Raw genomic sequence first — 17754 nt, 5'->3', positions numbered from 1 at the left:
GAGGTCAGTTTCAGAGACAGTGGAAAAACTTGAGTCCAGAGCACCTGCTAGAGCGTATGCTATCCGGACTAGGGAGGAGCAGGATGCCCCAGACGTTATCATTGGTACATTCTCTCTCTTTGATCTTTCTGTATATGCTTTGATTGATCCTGGCTCTACTCATTCATATTTAGGCATACATGTGGGTAGATTGGGTAATATGCATGCTGATATGTTAGAGCATAGTTGTTGAGAGATTAATATTGTAGTTGTATTTCTTGTATCTCATCAATCGATTACATAGGTCTATATATAAGGAATTCGTATGCTACCTAGCTATTTAGGAATACAAATCATAAACTAATTAGGAACCTAACTCGTAATATAACTATATTTACAACTAATCCTTAACACTCCCCCTCAAGTTGGAGCATAGATGTTAATCATGCTCAACTTGTTACAAACTACTACTTTCAGCAAAGCACAATACCATAATCAGCAACTGTACCCACTTCATTATAGCAATAAAGAATCCCAAACCAAATAGTAGTAGCAGAATCAAGACAACACACTTAGATTGTCGAAACAAATCTCATTGAACCAGAAAACAACTCACAGGGCTGTTTCAAGCTTCCATAATCAATGCCTCAAAGAGGAAGCCCAGTAGCACAGATATTCAGAAACACAGCAAAGGAAAATCTGGCAAACGGAGGACACCACTGAAGGCCAAGAACACAATGCAACTCACTGGGGTTGCACTGCTCTCGACAAAAGAGAAGGTTCAAAAGCAGAATACCCATAACTGCAGCAAAGATGCAGTACCAAACCCTAATGCAATAAGGAATCACTAGAAAATTACCAAAAATTACCTAAACCAATTGTCACAACAAAGGAAAAATATGTTTCCGCAGCAAATTAAAGCAACAACAGTAGCAGAGGACTGCCCGACACAGCTGTAACAGAATCACAGCAAACAAACCTATTGAACAAGCCCAAGAATGACGATGCAACTCACTGGGTTGCACGTCTCTCTTCAAGCCAACGTCGGCAACTGAGCAGCAGCCTCTGGTCCTTTTTGCTTGCGCTGTTTATGACCAACGCGAGCGGGTGGTGCTGCTGGCTCGAATTTCTTATCTTTGACCATTGGATTTTCAGTGTCCGGGAAGGCCTTGCCGATTGCCAGATAGTCCTTAACCCATGGCTTGCTTTTGTGCGAGACAGAGATTTGAGTTTGGCTTTTTTTTTTTTTTTTTTGAATGGAAGGCTCTGATACCATGTTGAGAGATTAATATTGTAGTTGTATTTCTTGTATCTCATCAATCGATTACATAGGTCTATATATAAGGAATTCGTATGCTACCTAGCTATTTAGGAATACAAATCATAAACTAATTAGGAACCTAACTCGTAATATAACTATATTTACAACTAATCCTTAACAATAGTATTGAGGTTACTAATCCCTTAGGTCATAGTGTCGTAGTTAATCGGGTGTATAGAGATTGTCCATTGGTAATCTATGGCCATGTGTTTCTGGGAGATCTAATAGAGTTGCCTTTCCGGGAGTTTGATGTGATCTTGGGTATGGATTGGTTATCTAGACATGGAGTTATGGTTGATTGTAGACTTAAGAGGATTACACTCCAGACTTCATCTGGTGAGGAGATTGTAGTTGTGGGTGAGAGGTCAGATTACCTCTCTAATGTTATTTCTGCTTCTACTGCTAGAAGATTGATCCAGCATGGTTGTGAGGCCTACTTAGCCTGTGTACTTGCTCCAGAGTCAGAATCTCCTAGTGTCCATGATATACCCACAGTATGTGATTTTTCGGATGTGTTTCCAGAGGAGTTGCCTGGTTTACCTCCTGAGAGAGAGGTTGAGTTTGGTATTGAGGTTATGCCTGGTACTGCATCGATATCCATTGCTCCATATCGGATGGCACCTTCTGAGTTGAAAGAGTTAAAGATACAGATTCAGGAATTGCTTGATGAGGGGTTTATTCGTCCTAGTGTATCTCCGTGGGGTGCTCCAGTATTGTTTGTTAAGAAGAAGGATGGATCACTTAGATTGTGTATTGATTACAGATAATTTACTGTGAAGAATCAGTATCCATTGCCTCGGATAGATGATTTATTTGATCAGTTGAGAGGAGCTAGTGTATTCTCGAAGATAGATCTGAGATCAGGTTATCATCAGCTAAGGGTGAAGGCATCAGATGTACCTAAGACTACTTTCAGGACACGCTACGGTCACTATGAGTTCTTGATAATGCCGTTTGGTTTGACTAATGCTCCTGCAGTGTTCATGGATTTGATGAACCGGATCTTTCATCCTTACTTAAATCAGTTTGTGGTTGTGTTCATTGATGACATCTTGGTATATTCTCGGACTAGAGAGGATCATGATCACCATTTGAGAATTGTACTTCAGATATTGAGAGAGAGATAGTTGTATGCTAAGTTGAGTAAGTGTGAATTCTGGTTGTCTGAGATTGCTTTCTTGGGTCACATTATTTTTGTTGAGGGTATTAGAGTTGATCCGAAGAAGATAGAGGCAGTGCTTGAATGGAAGCCACCTAAGAATGTGACAGAGATTCGGAGTTTCTTAGGATTGGCTGGTTATTATAGAAGATTTATCAAGGGATTTTCTCTCATTGCGGCTCCTTTGACTAGGCTTCTTCAAAAAGATGTTAGATTCGAGTGGAATGATAAATGTCAGAATAGTTTTGGGAAGCTTAAGATGATGCTTATTGAGGCTCCAGTGTTGACACAGCCAGTTTCGGGTAGACCGTATGATGTGTATAGTGATGCTTCACATAATGGATTGGGTTGTGTGCTTATGCAGGAGGGTAAGGTAGTTGCTTATGCTTCTAGACAGCTTAAACCACACGAGAAGAACTACCCTACGCATGATTTGGAGTTAGCAGCTATAGTCTTCGCTTTGAAGATTTGGAGGCATTACTTGTATGGTGAGAAATGTCATCTGTATACGGATCATAAGAGTCTCAAGTATCTGCTTACTCAAAAGGAGCTTAATCTGAGACAGCGCAGATGGTCAGAGCTACTTAAGGACTATGACTTCACCATTGATTACCATCCGGGTAAAGCTAATGTGGTAGCAAATGCACTTAGTAGGAAGTCCTTGGTTGCATTACGTGCTATGAATACGCGATTATCTGTAGCTAGTAATGGTGTACTCATGGCAGAGCTTATGATTAGACTTAGTCTACTTCAGCAGATTCGAGATGCATAGAGAGATGATGAGACAATTGCCTTGTGGAAAGATCGAGTCAGAGATGGAAGGAAAAAGAGATTTATGATTAAAGATGATGACTGCTTGTACTTTAGGGATCGGATTTGTGTGCCTAAAATTTCAGAGCTGAGGAAGAGTATCTTAAAGGAAGCTCATAGTAGTCCCTATGCTATACATCCTAGCAGTAATAAGATGTATCAGGATTTGAAATCACAGTATTGGTGGCCGGCGATGAAGAGGGATATCACAGATTATGTGTCGAGATGTTTGACGTGCCAGCAAGTGAAAGCAGAGCATCAGTTTCCTTCTGTTTTCGCCCGAAATCCCCCCGAAGGACCCGAAAACATCCTTTTTGTGGTTTTTGAAAAAATATTTTTTATTTGAATGCGGTGCCGATAAATCGGTCTTATAAACAATTTTGAGTCGCCACCCATTGTTTAGGCAATGGGACCATTTTTATAAAAATGACTTTATTTTAAACCCAATTTTGTTTTAAGGCCAAATTATTTTTAAAAGACTGGTCAGGCGCACCAATGCGATTCTGGGTAAGGGAATTGGGTACGCCGGCTCGTTGGAAGCCGACGCCCGGAAAAACCGGCCTCTATTATTAACCTATGATTTCTAATTTATTTTAGTTAGAAAAACCAAATTATTTATTTATTTAAACCCATCCCAAATGAATCGGACTGAGTTCCTATTTGGAAAATTATTTAATCGTCCCAAACAAATCTAATTATCACATAGCAATAATTCAAATTAAAGCAATTAAATCAAAGCAATTAAACCAAATAAATAAAAGACCCGCTCTTGCCTTATGGTTAAAGGCGGGTAACAAACCGAATCAAAAATATTAAATGAAATAAATAAATAACCCGCTCTTGCCTTATGGTTAAAGGCGGGCAACAAACCAAAGAATAAATCAAATAAATAAAAGACCCGCTCTTGCTTTATGGTTCAAGGCGGGTAACAAACCAGATCCAAAAATATGTATATAAATCGAATCAAAAATTAAATTCATAAACCAATAAAAATTCATACAAATAATAAAATAATAAAATTCATACAAATAAATATATATAATCACATTTTTAATACTTTAAGCTCAATTAAATTATAATCTGTTCATAGTTGATTTATTGAAGAAATTAAACTTTATTTTCGTGCAAAATTTATTATTTTTATATTTTTTTATTTCCGGAAAATCGGGTGAATAGTGTGTGAATAGTGTCTAAACAGTGCGTGAATAGTGTGTGAATAGTATGTGAACAGTGGATTTTTTTTATTAATAACACTGCATATATTTTTTTTTTTGTCCCGAATTTATTTTTGAATGATTTTTTTTTGTTTATGGTTTCTTGTTCAAATACCATTTAAGGATATATAAAATAGCCAAACATGAACAGAATATAATTTAAAGAAACTTAAATTATTAAAATCACAAACAATACATAAAAATATGTAAAAAATACAAAAATGTTAAGAAAATTACCTGATCCTCAGATTCGGGATTATAAATGGATCGGATCTGCCAGAAGCTTTGTTTCCAAGGATTTGAATGTATTTTCTTTATTTTTTTTTTTTTTGTTATTTTCTTTTTATGCTTTAGTTCACCTAAATTAATATCTAATAGCAATTTTCCTTCAAATCAACTCAAAAGAGTGTTTGAAGGAAAATATGACAGTAGAGTATTTTAGGATTTTAAGATTGTGTAGAGGGAAGATTGAGTAATAGTGTAGATTGTTGAGAGTGTTGAGAGAGAGAGTTGAGAGGGAGAGAGAGCCAGCGAGAGAGAGAGCTGAGAGCTGAGAGAGAGTTTTTGTTTTGTTTCCTTTTTTTTTAGAGCGAGCCCTCCTCTTTTGAGAGAGAGCTCATTCTAAGTTAAAAGGGCCGCGCGCTACTGTAGCACGTGTTTTCTCTTTTTTTTTTTTTTAATTTAGGGAAACGCGTGCTACAGTAGCACCCGTTTCCTTTTCTTCTTCTTTTTATTTTTTATTATATTTTTTATTTTTTTTATTTCTTATTTTATTATTATATTTTATTATTTTATTTTAAAGTGAGGGAAACGCGTGCTGCAGTAGCACGCGTTTTCCTCTTTTTTTTTATATTTTTTTTGTTTTATATTTTTTTATTATTATTATTTTTTACTATTATTATTATTATTATTATTATTATTATATATATATATATATATATATATATATATATATATATATATATATATATATATATAAGTAGCATGCGTGCTACTGTAGCACATCGTGCACTGTAGCACGCTTGCCTTTTTTTTTAACTCATTTAGCTACAGTAGCTGCGTGGCTACCGTAGCTCCATTATTTATTTATTTATTTATTTTATTATTCATTTGTTTATTTATTTATCATTATTATTATTTCAAATCCTTGGGTCAGAATGCTTCTAGATAACATTAATCCATTTATCCTCTTCTCCTCATCGGATCAGGCGGGGCATAAAAAACACGCGTCAACAGTTTGCCCCCCCACTTTAGCATTAATTGTGTAAAGAATTAATGTTAAAGTGGTCTATTGACGCGCCTTCAATCTTGAGCTGAATGAAGTAGTCGTTTTGGTAATCATCTTCAAAGCTCGGTTTGATTGGCTTTGAAGACATCTTCGAAGCTCGGTCTGATTGGCTCAAAGGATTTTGGGTTGATTTGATCATCTGGTCACCTTCTCAGCTCAGTCTGATCGGCTTTGTTGGCTCCAGTCGGATCGGTTGGATATGAAAATACCTTCGAGGCTCGGTTTGACTAGCTCGAAGGATTTTGATTGAATTGACCTGAAGGCTCCAGTCGAACTATATCAGCATTCTGTGTAGAAACAGATTTAAGCGTCAACGGTCATCTGGCCACGTCCAAGGTTCTGTTGAGAAAAGCAATTCCTGCGTAGAAACAGATCAACTTTGCAATACATTAGTAGAATTAAAATTCAAATAGCTTTAAAATGCACCATCATTGTTGGTGGGACCAAAGAACTATTTCTGTATACAAACAGATTTCACTTGGTGGAACTAAAGGGCAATTTCTGTATACAAATGGATTTTGCTTGATTTCTGTATAAAAACAGATGGGACCAAATAGCAATTTCTGTGTAAAACAGATTTCGCTTTGCAAGGTCAAAGAGCAATTTCTGTGTAAAAACAGATTTTGGTTGATTTCTGTATAAAAACAGATGAGACCAAATAGCAATTTCTGTGTAAAAACAGATTTCGCTTTGTGAGGTCAAAGAGCAATTTCTGTGTAAAAACAAATTTTGCTTGATTTCTGTATAAAAACAGATGAGACCAAATAGCAATTTCTGTGTAAAAACAGATTTCGCTTTGTGAGGTCAAAGAGCAATTTCTATGTAAAAACAAATTTTGCTTGATTTCTGTATAAAAACAGATGAGACCAAATAGCAATTTCTATGTAAAAACAGATTTCGCTTTGTAAGGTCAAAGAGCAATTTCTGTGTAAAAACAGATTTTGCTTGATTTCTGTATAAAAAACAGATGGAACCAAATAGCTATTTCTGTGTAAAAACAGATTTCGCTTTGTGAGGTCAAATAGCAAGTTCTGTGTAAAAACAGATTTTGCTTGATTTCTGTATAAAAACAGATGAGACCAAATAGCAATTTCTGTGTAAAAACAGATTTCGCTTTGTAAGGTCAACGAGCAATTTCTGTGTAAAAACAGATTTTGCTTGATTTTTGTATAAAAACAGATGGAACCAAATAGCTATTTCTGTGTAAAAACAGATTTCACTTTGTGAGGTCAAATAGCAAGTTCTGTGTAAAAACAGATTTTGCTTAATGCAATTTCTGTAGATATACAGATCTTACTTGGTCCAAAGCACGGTTTAATCGGCTTTGTCCACCTCCTCAGCTCGGCATAATCGGCTTTGGAGTGTTTGGTTTTGAGATTACCTCGATCAGCTTCGAGAAACCATCACCGGTTGACCTGAAAAATTTTCAAGAGAAAAAGGGCAATTTCTGTGTACAAACAGATCTTGCCTTTATTAAATGTTGGAGCATCACATGCCCCCATGCCTTAAAAATCATAGACTTTGAAATTGAAAATTTTGCATCAGGACAAAAGATTTTATTTTTGCCCCCAGTCCGGAATGTCGTCCTGAGACCAAAAATATTATCTTTTAAGATAACCTTGAAAACTTTATTTTTATCCATTGCAAAGAATTTTGAATTTTAGCAAAAATTGCCAAATTTTTCTAGTCCCAAATTTTTAGGTATACTTTCCCTGATGCGGTGTTGGAAGAAGACTTACCTGGGGGTATCTGATGACTTGCCCCCCTGTGTGGTAAGTAAATGGATTTGTTGAAGCATACGAGCCGCACACTGACTCCGAAATATTTATTTTTTCCATTCTTCTTTTTTTTTTTTGAACTTTTCTCTTTCTTTTTTTTTTTCTTTTGAACTTTGCTTTATTACTGCACAAAGAAAACAAAGCCACAGAGACAAAAAGGGAGGCATCCCACTCACTTGGGAGAGTGTTCGCCTTGTTAATGCAGGGATAAATACCCATCAATTTTATTCCAAAATTAACAAAAGACAATGAAACAAAAGTTAAGCAAAAGCACGTAAACAAAAAGGATTTACACTCTTGAAAAAAAAGAAGGGATGACCCTTTTTATCACCTGCAACACGCAGAAAAAGATAAAAATATGCAACTTCTTTATGTATGCATGATCCTATTTAAGGGTTAGGAATTTTTATTGATGGCTTTTCTTTATTGATTCTTCCAAGGAAATCACTGAGAAGATGGTATTCGTCCTCCTGATCGCTGTCTGGGAGAATCTAATACCCGGGCAAAACCAATAGTGGAAAATCTTCAGCATAAATGAGCGAATGCTGACCATATAGGCAGAGAGGGAGGTCTTACAACCATGCCCCAGAAACAAGAGGGAAGATGAATTTGAGAATCAAGCTCTTTATTGCCATCAAGCTCTTTATTGCTGTCAAACTCTTTATTGCTCTTACTTCCTTCAACATCATACTGAAGTAAAGAGAAACTACTTTAATACAATGGTCATTTATTCTGACTACTCATTCGCCTATTCTCCTTCTTGTCAAGTTGATGGCATCGAGCAACCGGTCGCAAATATGTCACGAATGCATATCACAGATTTCGCATTTAAACTAAGCACCATACATTAATCTCAAAATTTTTTATTTATATTTATTTTTTTTTTTTTCATTGTCATTTCATTCATTTTTTTTTTAACTCTAACTTTTGCCTAGGCCGCCCTTTGCGGGTTTTCAACCTAGCGAGTGCATTTCTTGCCCAGGTCGCCCTTTCAGGTTTTCAATCTAGCCCTTTCTTTTTTATTAATCGAAATCATCATTTCAGACATAAAAGCCTTTTCATCTGGTCTCGATTAACGATCCGGTTCAGCAGTATCTTTGTCTAACAGTTTCTGGATTCTGAACAATCTGTGCCAGTTGGGTCTGAATTTCCCTTCAGGATGACATCTGCTTGGAAGTGAAAACCATTGTCTGTGACTATGTGATGAGAAGCACCATAGCGACAGAAAATGCTTTGCTTAATGAACCTAGCCATCTGTTTGGCAGTCAACAAATAAAATGGACTTTTCTCTCTCTCTTTTTTTTTTTTGTAATAGAATTCACCCCGTTCTTGCAGCACTGTTGATCAGAACACCTGTATGTGGAAGAAGGAAGCCATCTTTGGGCGAGGCTACAGTCGATATAGGCCGATAGTCTCCCATCCTCTTTTTTTTTTTTTTTTTTTTTGGGATTTTCGATGGTGCTTAGGTTAAATGCAAAATGATGCAATGCACTTATGCCAAATATGCATATGGTATAATCAATGCTATAAACATAACAATCATGAGAAATAAGAAAATAAGTAATCAAAATTCATTCCGTTGATTAAAATAGTAAACAAAATCCATCCACATTGTTCTTAAAACAACATTCAGAAAAACAAAAAGTATGATTAAAGGATTGATCAATTCACCCATCACAACTAACTTTTGTGCACGAGAGGCTTGGTGATCTTCCCACTATCTATCAAGTTTTGAATGTCATACTTGAGCCTGGAGCAATTATCAGTAGAGTGTCCTTTGCACTGATGGTATTCACAGTTTTGGTCAATAAACTTACCCAGAATTGGCTTGGATGGATTAATGGGTAACTTTGACAGTACACCATTCTTGATACAGGACCGCATAACCTTGCTCAAAGGTCTGCCCAAATCAGTGAACTCCCTTTGCGCTTTCTCCTTCACAGCTCCAACTATATCGCTACTCCCTGACTGGTTTGTAGCTGCATGACCGACATTCTTATTATGACCATTGTGGGAAGACCGGTAATTGACAAACCCCTGGTTTCTCTTCTTCTCCTCTTTGTAAAGCTCCTCGATATTCAGCCCGGCCCTTTGCACTAGAGAAAAGTCAATGAGAGGTTGGACCAACATCCTTTCCTTGAAGAAGGGTAACAGACTTCTACAGAAAATTCTAATCAGTTCTTGGTCCTTTGGCCTTGTCTGTACCCTGTATAGCTTGGTTCTCCACCTCTTATAGTAGTCAGAGAAACTTTCATCCTTTTCTTGTTTCAGACTCTCCAAATCACGCAAGCCAAATTCGTCACTCTCATCTGTCTTAAAGTGCTTAAGAAAAGCGGTTTGGAGCTTGACCCAATTCTTCTGAATCTCCTCATCTAGACCATCATACCATCATCGATAGTCCTTATGCAGTGTTTGTGGAAATGCCCGTAAGACATCCTCCTCATTGTATCGATTCATTTGTGAGACCCGGAGGAAATCAGACAGATGGGACCGGGGGTCATTGTCTCCTTCAAATGTAGTATGTTTGAATGTTTTAAATGAAGTGGAGCTGGTTGGATGCAAAACATACTCAGTTATATGAAAATTGGTGACCGAATCTTTTTCTTTTATTACAGACATTTTCTCAACCTTGTCTTTTAATTCTGCAAGTTGCTTAATTACATCATTTTCAATAGGGACAGTGTTTCCTACAGTAGCTTGATTGTCTGACCCAGGTTCTGGAATTTGTCTTTCTTCAACTACTAGTTGACTGCTTGAAGCGGGAGGAGTTTGATTTTGGGCCCTATCTTGGGCGATAGCAGCTGCTACAATCTGAGCAATAGTCCTTATCTGAGCTTCAGAAAACCCAGTCTCATTCGGAGTGTTGTCACCCATTTCTGCTAGATCTGAGTAAGAATTCACAGAACCAACTGGAGTAGGCTCGGGGATTGGGGATACTCTGACCAAACGTTGACCAGGACGTCGGCGCCAAACTCTCGAAGCGATTTCCCGAGGTGGATCAATTCTGACCGAAAAAAAGGACCTGAGTTAAAAGTGGGTTCTATATGTATGCATGAGAAAATGGGAGCACGTAGGATGAGGAATGCAGTTCTAATGTGCTAATGATCAATATGGAAATAAGATCTTGATTTCAACAACTGGATCCCAAATTCGATGTGAATAACATGTCAATAACTTATTTTGTATTCAAACATTTCTGGCATTATCTGTCGTCAACCGTTCCTTCTGGATTTTACGGTTGGCTATTTTCTCTCAATTCCCTAATTTTTGCCTTGGAATGAAAGAATTTCCAAGCGGGATTTTTCTTATTTATTTTCTTTTCTTTGTATCCTTACTTTTTGCCTTGGAACATATGGTCCCAAGCAGGATCTTATTTTGTTTAGTTACAAATTTTGTAACCTCTTACTCTCTTATTTTCAGATAATGCGAGAAATGTGACAATACAAAGGAATCGCAACCCCCTTATGGCTCCCTTTTCTTTTGGGTATTGATTCACTATAAGTGATTGCATTATATTATTCAACACGAATTTGAGGTCTAATCTCAAAGTCAAGGTCAAACGTCCATATCAGAAATTAGCTCTTATTAATGCATGGCTGAAAAGGAAAGTGTTACATGGTGCATGAATGTCACAACATATGTACAGTTTATAACACATAGGGAACGGGAGTTGGGAAATGCATGCCTTCCAACCTTATTTCTCCCACACACGAATTCCGTTGGTATAAATTCCGACATCTGTTTCCTAGGATTTGGTCTAATCTCGACAACCAACAGGGGGTTTTTGAGATTGACGATATAAACTCTCGGAAATGAATGTGGCATAACAACAGCAAACAGAATTAGGTGTACCTTAGGGGAAGTAACTAAGGCTTTCAACTATATGCATTGGCTTCGGTCTTATTAGGCTTAACAAAGTCTGGGTTCCGCAAACAGGATTCAGGCTTTGTTGGGCCTACTCCTTTTGATGCACCTTTAAGGTACTAGGCTTGCGGTTGGTAATAATGTTAATTCTCGGATGGATGCACCTAAATCGCATGGTTTAGGCTAGATCCACCGTCAAACTTAACACCAGTACCGAAGGTAGCATGGGTAGAATGAGGTGAGAAGAGAGAAATGCGAATGAATGCAAAAATCCTAAAAAGAAAAGGAAAGCAATTAAACATATTCGGACGATTAAATAATTTTCCAACGGCTTTCTAACCAATTTTATTATTATTATTTTTTTTAGAAAACATAGGTTTTTAGAGTTAATTCCTAATCACAACCATCTAATTAAAAAATAATCGGGGACTAGTGGTTGTATCCCCAGTGAAGTCGCCAATCTGTTTTCGCCCGAAATCCCCCCGAAGGACCCAAAAACATCCTTTTTGTGGTTTTTGAAAAAATATTTTTTATTTGAATGCGGTGCCGATAAATCGATCTTATAAACAATTTAGAGTCGCCACCCATTGTTTAGGCAATGGGACCATTTTTATAAAAATGACTTCATTTTAAACCCAATTTTATTTTAAGGCCAAATTATTTTTAAAAGACTGGTCAGGCGCACCAATGCGATTCTGGGTAAGGGAATTGGGTACGCCGGCCCGTTGGAAGCCGATGCCCGGAAAAACCGGCCTCTATTATTAACCTATGATTTCTAATTTATTTTAGTTAGAAAAACCAAATTATTTATTTATTTAAACCCATCCCAAATGAATCGGACCGAGTTCCTATTTGAAAAATTATTTAATCGTCCCAAACAAATCTAATTATCACATAGCAATAATTCAAATTAAAGCAATTAAATCAAAGCAATTAAACCAAATAAATAAAAGACCCGCTCTTGCCTTATGGTTAAAGGCGGGTAACAAACCGAATCAAAAATATTAAATGAAATAAATAAATAACCCGCTCTTGCCTTATGGTTAAAGGCGGGCAACAAACCAAAGAATAAATCAAATAAATAAAAGACCCGCTCTTGCCTTATGGTTCAAGGCGGGTAACAAACCAGATCCAAAAATATGTATATAAATCGAATCAAAAATTAAATTCATAAACCAATAAAAATTCATACAAATAATAAAATAATAAAATTCATACAAATAAATATATATAATCACATTTTTAATACTTTAAGCTCAATTAAATTATAATCTGTTCATAGTTGATTTATTGAAGAAATTAAACTTTATTTTCGTGCAAAATTTATTATTTTTATATTTTTTTATTTCCGGAAAATCGGGTGAATAATGTGTTAAATAGTGTCTAAACAGTGCGTGAATAGTGTGTGAATAGTATGTGAACAGTGGATTTTTTTATTAATAACACTGCATATTTTTTTTTTTTTTGTCCCGAATTTATTTTTGAATGATTTTTTTTTGTTTATGGTTTCTTGTTCAAATACCATTTAAGGACATATAAAATAGCCAAACATGAATAGAATATAATTTAAAGAAACTTAAATTATTAAAATCACAAACAATACATAAAAATATGTAAAAAATACAAAAATGTTAAGAAAATTACCTGATCCTCAGATTCGGGATTATAAATAGATCGGATCTGCCAGAAGCTTTGTTTCCAAGGATTTGAATGTATTTTCTTTATTTTTTTTTTGTTATTTTCTTTTTATGCTTTAGTTCACCTAAATTAATATCTAATAGCAATTTTTCCTCAAATCAACTCAAAAGAGTGTTTGAAGGAAAATATGACAGTAGAGTATTTTAGGATTTTAAGATTGTGTAGAGGGAAGATTGAGTAATAGTGTAGATTGTTGAGAGTGTTGAGAGAGAGAGTTGAGAGGGAGAGAGAGCCAGCGAGAGAGAGAGCTGAGAGCTGAGAGAGAGTTTTTGTTTTGTTTCCTTTTTTTTTAGAGCGAGCCCTCCTCTTTTGAGAGAGAGCTCATTCTAAGTTAAAAGGGCCGCGTGCTACAGTAGCACGCGTTTTCTCTTTTTTTTTTTTTTTTTAATTTAGGGAAACGCGTTTCCTTTTCTTCTTCTTTTTATTTTTTATTATATTTTTTATTTTTTATTTTTTTATTTTTTTTATTTCTTATTTTATTATTATATTTTATTATTTTATTTTAAAGCGAGGGAAACGCGTGCTGCAGTAGCACGCGTTTTCCTCTTTTTTTTTTATATTTTTTTTGTTTTATATTTTTTTTATTATTATTATTTTTTACTATTATTATTATTATTATTATTATTATTATATATATATATATATACATATATATATATATATATATATAAGTAGCATGCGTGCTACTGTAGCACATCGTGCACTGTAGCACGCTTGCCCTTTTTTTTAACTCATTTAGCTACAGTAGCTGCGTGGCTACTGTAGCTCCATTATTTATTTATTTATTTTATTATTCATTTGTTTATTTATTTATCATTATTATTATTTCAAATCCTTGGGTCAGAATGCTTCTAGATAACATTAATCCATTTATCCTCTTCTCCTCATCGGATCAGGCGGGGCATAAAAAACACGCGTCAACACCTTCTGGTTTGTTACACCCTATTTCTATTCCAGAGTGGAAATGGGATAAGGTTACTATGGATTTTGTGACTGGATTGCCTTTAACTCCTAAAAAGAAAGATGCTGTATGGGTAATAGTTGATAGACTAACTAAGTCGGCACACTTTCTTCCTGTTAGAACCGACTTCACCATGGAGCAGTATGCAGAGCTTTATATAGATGAGATAGTGAGATTACACGGGGTTCCTTCTTCCATCATTTCAGATAGAGATCCGAGATTTACTTCTAGATTTTGGAAGAAGCTACATGAGGCTCTAGGTACTAAGCTGAATTTCAGCACAACTTTTCATCCTCAGACAGATGGTCAGTCAGAGCGGGTTATTCAGATTTTGGTGGATATGTTAAGAGCTTGTGCTATTGAGTTTGAGGGCAGTTGGGAGAAGTACATTCGACTTGTAGAATTTGCCTACAATAACAGTTATCAGTCGAGTATTCAGATGGCCCCTTTTGAAGCACTATATGGTAGGAGATGTAGGACTCCACTGTGTTGGTCAGAATTGAGTGAGGGTAAGATGGTAGGTCCAGATTTGATTCGGGATATAGAAGAAAATGTCAGAATTATCAGAGATAGATTGAAAGCAGCTTTAGATTGTCAGAAATCTTATGCGGATTTGAAGAGGAAGGATATAGAGTATGCAGTGGGAGATAAGGTTTTCCTTAAGGTATCTCCGTGGAAAAAGATATTGCGATTTGGAAGAAAGGGTAAGCTTAGTCCTAGGTTCATTGGTCCATATGAGATCATTGAGCGTGTGGGTCCATTAGCCTATAGACTAGCTTTACCACCAGACCTGGATATGATACATAATGTTTTCCACGTATCTATGTTGAGGAGGTATCGGTCCGACCCATCACATGTAATATCAGTGGAATCTGTGACTATAGAGCCAGATTTAACTTATGAGGAAGAGCTAGTGAGGATACTTGCTAGGGAAATTAAGGAACTAAAGAATAAGAGAATTCTGTTGGTAAAGGTTCTTTGGAGAAACCATAAGACCGAGGAAGCTACATGGGAAAGTGAAGATATTATGAGACAACAGCATCCTCAGTTGTTTAATTCAGGTGAATTTCGAGGACGAAATTCTTTAAGGAGGGGAGAACTGTAACGCCCCATTTTTTTCCTGTGTTTTAATAGTAGTTTACCGGTCTGTGAATAGTACCACCGGTCCGAAAGTTGGTATTATTTTTGGTCCGAAAAATTTCTATTTATGTTTTATATTTTATTTAACATTTTTGGAGCATGTATGCATGGTTTTTATGGGTAGAAAGTAAGTAAGGAATATTTTTGGAGAATTTAGATAATTAGTGAATAGTGAATTATGGTGTTATATTAAGTAAGGAAATTTGAGCAAATTATTTTTATGGAGGGAATTTGAGAAATTATTTTTATGGAATAAATTAGAGAGTTTTGTGGAGATAAATAATATTTTGAAGGAATTTAATTGGAGAATATTTGGAGAAAAGACCAAAACACCCTCCTATTTGAAGAAAAGACCAAAATACCCCCTTAGTTGCTTTAGTAAAGCAACTATCAATTATTGACCACCAAATTTTGCCATCTTCTTCTACATCCACGTTTCTCTTCCTCCTCCTCCTTCTTCTTCTTCTTCTTCTTCATTTTCTTCAATTCCTACTTAGTAAACACCCATCCAACTTGATTTAAGTCATAAATCTTAGAGAGTGAAGCTAGGGAAGTAATCTTTGGTGACTAATTTCAAGGAATTTGGTGATTTTCCTACTTGGGTCAAGTAAGTGATTTTATGATAATCTCATTATTTTTGGGTTTAGAGTTGTCTTTTAACATATACATGCTTAATCATGCTCCAATTACTTCTTTTATTTGTTTTCTTTGTTTGATTTTGAGTTTCTTCCATGTAGAGGGTGGAGAGCCTTCTAATAAGGATAAAGGCAAGACCAAAGCTTGAGAAGCTTTGATTAAAACTTGTTAAAGCTTGTTTTGAAGGTTAGTGTTCATAAACACACTTACCTTACTCAAATTTTGATTTTGTGCCTTTATGCTATTATGTGTATATTTTGAGATTTTGTATGAAATGATTGGTTTGTTGAATTTTGGTTGCCATTACATGCTCTTGGATGATGTTTGATGAGTATTTATGTTGTGGTAGACATTGCTACCTTGTATCTTTGTGGTTCATGTTCCTTTCATGGCTAAAGTAAACTGAATTTGGGAAAAACGTGATTTTGAGTGAGCTTTAGGACCATTTTGCAATCCTTTCTAATTTCCATCTATGTCTGAGTCCTTCATAAAAGTTGTAGGTCAATCTCCTAGCTTTCCAACCCATCCTCTTGTGTCCAATTTGGAGATATATAACTCAACTTATGGCTAAAACACCCAAACTGACTCTGTTTGTGTCGGGCCACATGCATCACTGAATTGAGTGCCCATTTTGACCACTATAATGACAAGATTAGGTTCTGAGTTCTTCATAAAAGCTGTTGCCCTATTTCTTGAGAATTCTCTCGTTCTGGATTGGTTTAATTTGAGTGTGGGGTTTAGTAGGAATTCAAGAAACAATGGACTTGGTTCTGCTGAATCAGGTCTTGTCTGTCAGTCTGTGTTCCTAGCTTTGTTTTGTTATCTTCCATATTGATCTGGGCTGTGATCCCTTCATAACATTTGTAGAATTTTGTCTTAGCTTTCTAATGACTCTAATTTCATTTAATTTGGAGACCCATAGCTCCGGTTATGTTTTAAAAACACAGCAAAGGTCCATGTTATTTTTATGCTGGAAATTTTTCTATGTTAAGTCATTTTGTTTAAGTATGAGAATTTTTATGAATTACTTAAGTTTAAATTAAGTTTTTATTATGAGAAGACTAAAGAAAATGAATTTTATGAGAAATATTTTTGGGCTCTAATATACTTGGTGTGGATTTGATGCATGATTTGATTTTATTATGTATGATGAGCATGCTCGGCATTTGATGCCATTATGATAAGAAGCTATGATCATATGCTAGGCACGTGGGTGTCTTATATTAGGGCGGACGCGCTCTATATGTTATGAAAAGGTTGGCGACCTAAGGCCATTATGAATAAGCTATGAAAACTTATCTGCTTCTTTTTCTCCTAAGTGTATGTGAGCCCTTATACAATATTTTTAAGGAAGTGAAATAAATGAGATCACATTATGTTAATAACTCTTAATTTACCACAACTTATTTATGATATCAAATGAATTTCTAAAGCATGATGTGTTGGTGTGCATATGTACTGCATGTTCAAATTTAATGATTTTATGTATATAAATGATTGTTTTTAAGTATGTTGTCATCACAACATTTGTTTGTTGTGTTTTATGAGCACCACTGAGTTTTATACTCAGCGCGTTGATTTTATCACGCGCAGGTTGGAGATTGTGCTTGCTGCTTAAAGACCTGAAGAGTAGCATCAGAGCTGAAGAGATCTTTTGGTAGTTGATTAGTATTTTATGTAACTAAAAATTTTGGCATGTATAACGATTACATTTTTGGAGACTGTATTATTTAATTTATAACTTAAACATGTTATTGTAAATTATTTTGGTGTATATATATTGGGAGATAAACTTGGACTTATTTAATGGTTATAACATTAGAATTTGATATATTTAAATGAATGTATTGAAGTGATGAATATTATAATGTTATTGAGGAACTATGGAGTTATGAAATTATAGAAG

General features: G+C 35.5%; 1 long non-coding RNA gene across 1 annotated transcript; it reads right to left on the bottom strand.

Moving 5' to 3' along the window:
- Positions 1-10101: 10101 nt before the first annotated feature.
- Positions 10102-13417, bottom strand: LOC149493241 (uncharacterized). Its single transcript, XR_016322845.1, has 2 exons — positions 13058-13417; positions 10102-10553 (listed from the first exon to the last, which is right to left on the bottom strand). It is a non-coding gene; the product is annotated as an uncharacterized LOC149493241 (long non-coding RNA).
- Positions 13418-17754: the final 4337 nt, after the last annotated feature.

Source organism: Jatropha curcas, chromosome 10, assembly GCF_041381405.1.
Source record: "Jatropha curcas cultivar XTBG-Jc1 chromosome 10, XTBG_Jcur_1.0, whole genome shotgun sequence".
Lineage (NCBI taxonomy): Eukaryota > Viridiplantae > Streptophyta > Magnoliopsida > Malpighiales > Euphorbiaceae > Jatropha > Jatropha curcas.
Note: the sequence above shows the minus strand (reverse complement) of the source record. Positions and strands in the feature narration are given on the sequence as shown.